Source organism: Camponotus vicinus, unplaced genomic scaffold (genome assembly GCF_025532165.1).
Source record: "Camponotus vicinus isolate PSW18456_S1 unplaced genomic scaffold, iyCamVici1.0 SCAF_6, whole genome shotgun sequence".
NCBI classification, from domain to species: domain Eukaryota; kingdom Metazoa; phylum Arthropoda; class Insecta; order Hymenoptera; family Formicidae; genus Camponotus; species Camponotus vicinus.
In genome coordinates this window covers 14,251,500-14,257,499 of record NW_028141978.1, presented here as the reverse complement: position 1 = coordinate 14,257,499, position 6,000 = coordinate 14,251,500, and positions in this window count along the sequence as shown.

The window sequence follows — 6,000 nt, the reverse complement described above, 5'->3', positions numbered from 1 at the left end:
AACAGATTTTCTCCGATATGCTGATATACGTGACGAAGTAAAATAAAATTTTTATAATACAAAAAAATATTTTACATAAATTGCTTAAATAATAGTAATTATGTATATGTGTATATGTGCATAAGAATTCTGTTTGTACAGATTTATCAGTTTACATTGTATATGATATACCATCCACTAAAATTCACTGGATTGGGTTGCTTCTATTTTGGCAGTGATCTTCTGCGAAAAGTTAGTTTCTCTAATATATAATTATATTAACCTCTTGTATACTTTATCATACTATAAATTATTGTCAATAATTATATTATTTTATCATACTATAAATTATTATGTTACAAATTATTATTTATATACTTTTTTTATCGCATTTTACATGTTTATTATTATATTCAATTATGTAATGAAAATTTATATTTTATAAATTAATCACACAGAAATGTTATTCTTTTTTTCCGTCTCTGTCTTTTTTTTATGAAATAGTTTTACATGCAATTAATTTATAATCTTTATTATAAATTCATTGTCTGCAAGATAATTTAATCTACATTTTTTTTTTCAGTTTATCATGGTGTTAATAACAGTTATGGTCATCATAATACAGATGCTTCCAGTACCAATATACGATAATAATTTTTCCAAGTTCATAAAAGAAGAAAATATATCCAACATCTCGTTAACAAGCACCGATTGAGAGAATGTCTTTGAATGTGTTATTCCTTATTTTTATATAGATAGATTTCTCTGTTATTTCATATTTCATATTTAATTCATTTCTCTTTTCATTTGATTTTATTTTTAAATCTGAAAATAAGAGATTGATGATAATTAATATAGGATATTTAATGTATAATGTGTCTTACCGAAAATATACAAGTAGATCTTATTAAACTGAACTAGGAAGTCCTATATCATTTTACAAACAACTGTGTAAAATGTCGAGATATTAATTTTAAAAAATCGATCAATAAGCGCGTGATCCGCGTAGCTAGACCATAAGATATACGCTAAAGGCGTTCCAGCGGCGACTGTCATATGGCAATGAAAAATTAGGCTGTAGAGACCCTTTAATAAGAGACTGGCCATCAGGGGACCACTTTTGATTGGTCCGCAATTTTTAGGCAACTCCCGCTCATATTCAAATTTTAATTATCCTATTTTGAATATAAATAATATTTATTAATAATAAATATTATAGATAAATAGTAAAATTTTAATAATAATCTATATAATATTATCTATTAATAATAATCTATATAATATATCCATATAATATCCATTATTATAACAATGAAATTTTAATTATTATAATAATGAATATTATATACATGTATTGATAATATAAAAAATATTATATATTTTTAATAATTAGAGATTTGGCTCAAGTAATCAAAAAGTTAAAAAGAAAATGGCATAAGAGCCAACGCGCGGTAGTTGGAGCGCAGAGAAGCAACAACACTTCTTTCTTTTTTCAGTATTAGTTTATTAAAAAACACATTATACTAACAAAAAACGAACGTTTCGGATCATCTTTTGATCCTTCTTCAGCGCGATGTTAACAATATATGTTACAGATAATGACGCGTTACATTAAACGAATTTGTTCTCGACGCGTAGATGACGCTAAATTGCATCCCGCGGAGGTCTAGTAAGCGCTCTGCTTCCAATAGTCAATTAAATATACTATAGTTATGCTATGCGACGTCACAGCAGATCAGATTCCGCGCTTTTTACAATTAATAATATAGTATGCCGCTGTGCGCCTCATGTCGATTCGAGATTCGATGACGAACTGGTTCGTGTCCTATTTAAAAAGTTGGAGGTGACCTTTACGTGACCTTCAGGTGACTATTCAAGGTCAAACTAATGGCACCATCTTATTTCCCCCTCGAAACCATACAACTTTTGTTTGAGACATTTTTTCGTATCTTTTAGACTTTACGAGATATTTCGATGGCAAAGTTAAAATGGAACATGTATAACTAGAGAAAAATACGAAGAAGGCTTAATAAAGTTAAAATATATCTCATCTGGTGACAACGTGACAGATGTATTTACAAAAGGATTACCGTATAATATAATGAAAACGCGTGTGAAAAAGTTAAAACTGTATGAACTTAATAGTTTGTAAGGATAAACTGTGTGTCAAAAGTGGGGGAATTGATATTTGACACACATTCGTATTTGTATCTCGCGCCCACGCATAGTGATGCAAGTAGCACCTAATCGCATTCAATAGTATTCTTACGCGCGCCTATTCCATGTGTACTATGCGCCCTTTGTTCTTTGTTCTCTTTTGTCCCGTCGCTCGTTATAAGACGAAGCATGTATTACGAATAATAAAAATATAGTTACTTTTTAACAATTAATCAACACAAACTTTCCCAAAAAAATACGCGCTTGATTGAAGTGGTAGCAAGGTATGTTTTTGTAAAAAATTGTAAGTAATTAAAAGAAAAAAAAGAAGAGAAAAATAAAAGAAAAGGAATAAAAAATGGTATTTCTTCTATCATTTCTTCTTTCTTATTAGGAACGCAAATCTGTGGATTATGTGAAACTGTTGGCAGAGACGTTGATAGTAAAAATATATCGGCAAATTTCATTAACAAGATAGATTATCACACATTGATGCAAAAATGTTTGAATACAAACCATTTCTTATCGTCACTATACTGCTTGCTTTTCGAAACTGTCAGACGTATCTGGTCTGTATCCTTTTCGTAGCGCGCGATCTTCTATGCTGTAAAGATGGATACGCAAATGATTCTAATGATGCAGATACCTTTGAACGTGTAATAATACATCACAAACATTTCTTTCTTTGTAAATATGATATGTAAGGAATTTTCATATTGTTTTCAATGTATTAAAATGTAATATCATTAATAGAGTTATCTATTAGAGACGTTCATTTACCAGCAATCTCCTGTGCGAAATGTCGGTCGTAAAACCTTTGATTCACCGAAAATAAAATTTATAGTGACACAGAAAAAGCCGAGACAAACTCCACGAATAGATCACGTAAATCACTAATTGTTCTTTTCGTCATCTAACTTTCATTGTAACTTTTCATTGTAACGAATGGAATCCTCTACAACTTAGACGTCATATTTAGCGAAAATATAAAAAATATAATATAAAATATAATAAAAAATATAATAAAAATATAATATAAAAAGTATAATATAAAAATATAAAAAACATAATATAAATGCACGTTAAAATAATGTTTGCTTTTGGCCAAAAATTTTCGCAAACTTTTTTTATGCAACGACAAAAATAGATGTACAACGGAACAATCATATAACTCACAATTATCATAAGAAATGATATAACATTCAGAAACTATTATATATTTATATCATGTACAGACACACACACACACACACACACACACACACACACACACACACACACACACACAGGACATACACGATGACAATCTAAATTTTAATTTATTTTTTAGAAGCAAATTTTCGAAAGGAAAATTAAAAATCTATTTTGTTAAAAAGTTATTGCGTAACTTGGTGAAATGCATACTTTCTTCGTTTTGTGTCAATTTGCACTTGTCAACAATCAGGAATAAAAGGAAATAAAATAGGAAAGAAGTTCAAGGAAAATTTGTTATATTATATCGCGAAATATTAGTTATTTTTGCTTTCAAGAATTGACTTAACAAAATAGAAATTAACCGTATGGAAATTTCCATGCAATAATTTCAAATTTCCAAAAAACTGTTTAAATCAAATCGTAATAAAATCTCTATATTTCAAACTTATAATTGTCACAGAAGGACTTATTGATCTAAATGACGTCAGGGACTGACCTAGCCCTACCCGCTTATTTTACTATTATTACTAAACTTATAATTGCAAGTAGCTGCTTACACTGTCACGCAATAACACATGAGAAAAAATTTTCTTACAATTAGGTTAATTTAAAATATTGTATCATGTTCTGTCCTTGTCTTTACCAATTATACATATGATATAAAATACGTTTGTATATTACAGAAAATTTTATTTCGTCATGTTATATGATATAAATTAATTCTATAAAGATAATTTAAGATAAAACAAATTTTTAAAAAATAAAGATAAATATGAAACTTGACAACTTACTTGAACGTCCCCATCATACCAAAGGTTACTATAATTAGCCAAACCAAATTTGATAAAAAACGGAAGTACTTAAAGAAGGCTGCAAAAATGGAATAAACAACATTTTATAATTATTGAGTGTTAAAATGTAGATGAACTCATCACTACGTTTCCGTTAAAAAATAGATTTATTCTATCTTTTTGTACTAAAATTTTATGGGACAGTACTAATATATTTAATAAATACATACTGACATAAAATTAAATAATATTTCGATTCAAGACATAACTCTGTAAAATTCTAAAACGTAAAAAAGATATTTATTGAAGGAAATTTCAGTTAGTTGTATATTAAAGTGCATCTAAAATTGAACTTTTATTTATTATTAATTCCTACGTTTTTAAGATTTTAACAAATCATATTCAAATTATTAAAGAAATTAATATCCGAATATATACTGTATACATGACAAATATATTTATTACATTGCAGTTATGTAATTTAAATATACTGTATTGTAATACAAACGGGATTTTGTATAATACCCGTTTTGATTAGAATATTCACAATATCAATTGCGTATGCAAGGGATAAAGCGCCACAGTAGTTGCATAATTTGAAGCTATATATGTTTCAAAGCATTAATAATATGGAATACACCAGAATTATCGTCACCAAAAATAATATGAAGAAATGAGACTACCAAGGACGAGAAGTCATCAAGGAAACTCTCTGATTTCAAGGAGTGGCTTAGAATCTATGTATATAAGACTATATGTATATATATATACATATATAATCATTATATAAATAGGTAAACAGAAAGTTTCATTGACAGATTGATAGCTTGACCAATTGAGCAAACAAATAAATTAAATTTTTGATTATTTTTTCAAATATCTAATGCTTGAATAGAAACCCATTATATTTTTAAAAATACTGAAGTAAAAAATAGACTGATATGTAGCAACTAATAGTGATCAACATAAATTTTTTAATTATATTATAAATAAAATTTTTTTAAATTTTAAATCTATGTTAATAGACACTGCTAGCGCACTATGCGCGTCATTTATTTTAGTGTAAAATTAAGAAATGATTTTAAGCCTCATAACTCGGAAAGTATTTAACGAAAACTAACTTAATTATAGTGTTTTGGAAAGCTCTCGAAATGAGCTACAAGAATATGCAAAAACATATAGGGTGTCCCATTTAAAAAGTTGGAGGTGACCTTTACGTGACCTTCAGGTGACTCTCTAAGGTCAAACTAATGGCACCATCTTATATCCCCCTCGGAACCATAAAACTATTGTCTGAAACATTTTTCCCAATCTCTTTTACTTTAAGAGATATTCAGCTACATCACTTAAAATGACACACCCTGTATATATATACAGGGTGGGCCATTTTAATCTATGCACCCAAATTTCTTTGTACCTAAGACAGATACGGAAAAATGATTCAGACAAAAGTATTATGGTTTCGAGGGGGCCATAAGATGGTATCATTGGTTTGACCTTGAAGAGTTATTTGAAGGTCACATGAAGGTCACCTTTAATTTCTTAAATGGAACCTACTATTTGTCATTGCACATTCTTGTAGCTTATCTCGAGAGCTTTCCAAAACACTATAATTAAGTACTTTTTTGTTAAGTACTTTTTGAGTTATGAGGCTTGAAATAATTTCTTAATTTTACATAAACCGTAAAATATCTTGTAAAATATTCATTTTTCGATTATCTTACCTTAATACTTTTATGTACAAAATAATGAGAGGAATCAATTGGTGTAAAGAAAACACATAGTTGTTTTTAAGAAAAAATATGTAATTTGCAATTAACAATTCCATATTTTTTCTTAAAAACAACTATGTGTTTTCTTTACACCAATTGATTCCTCT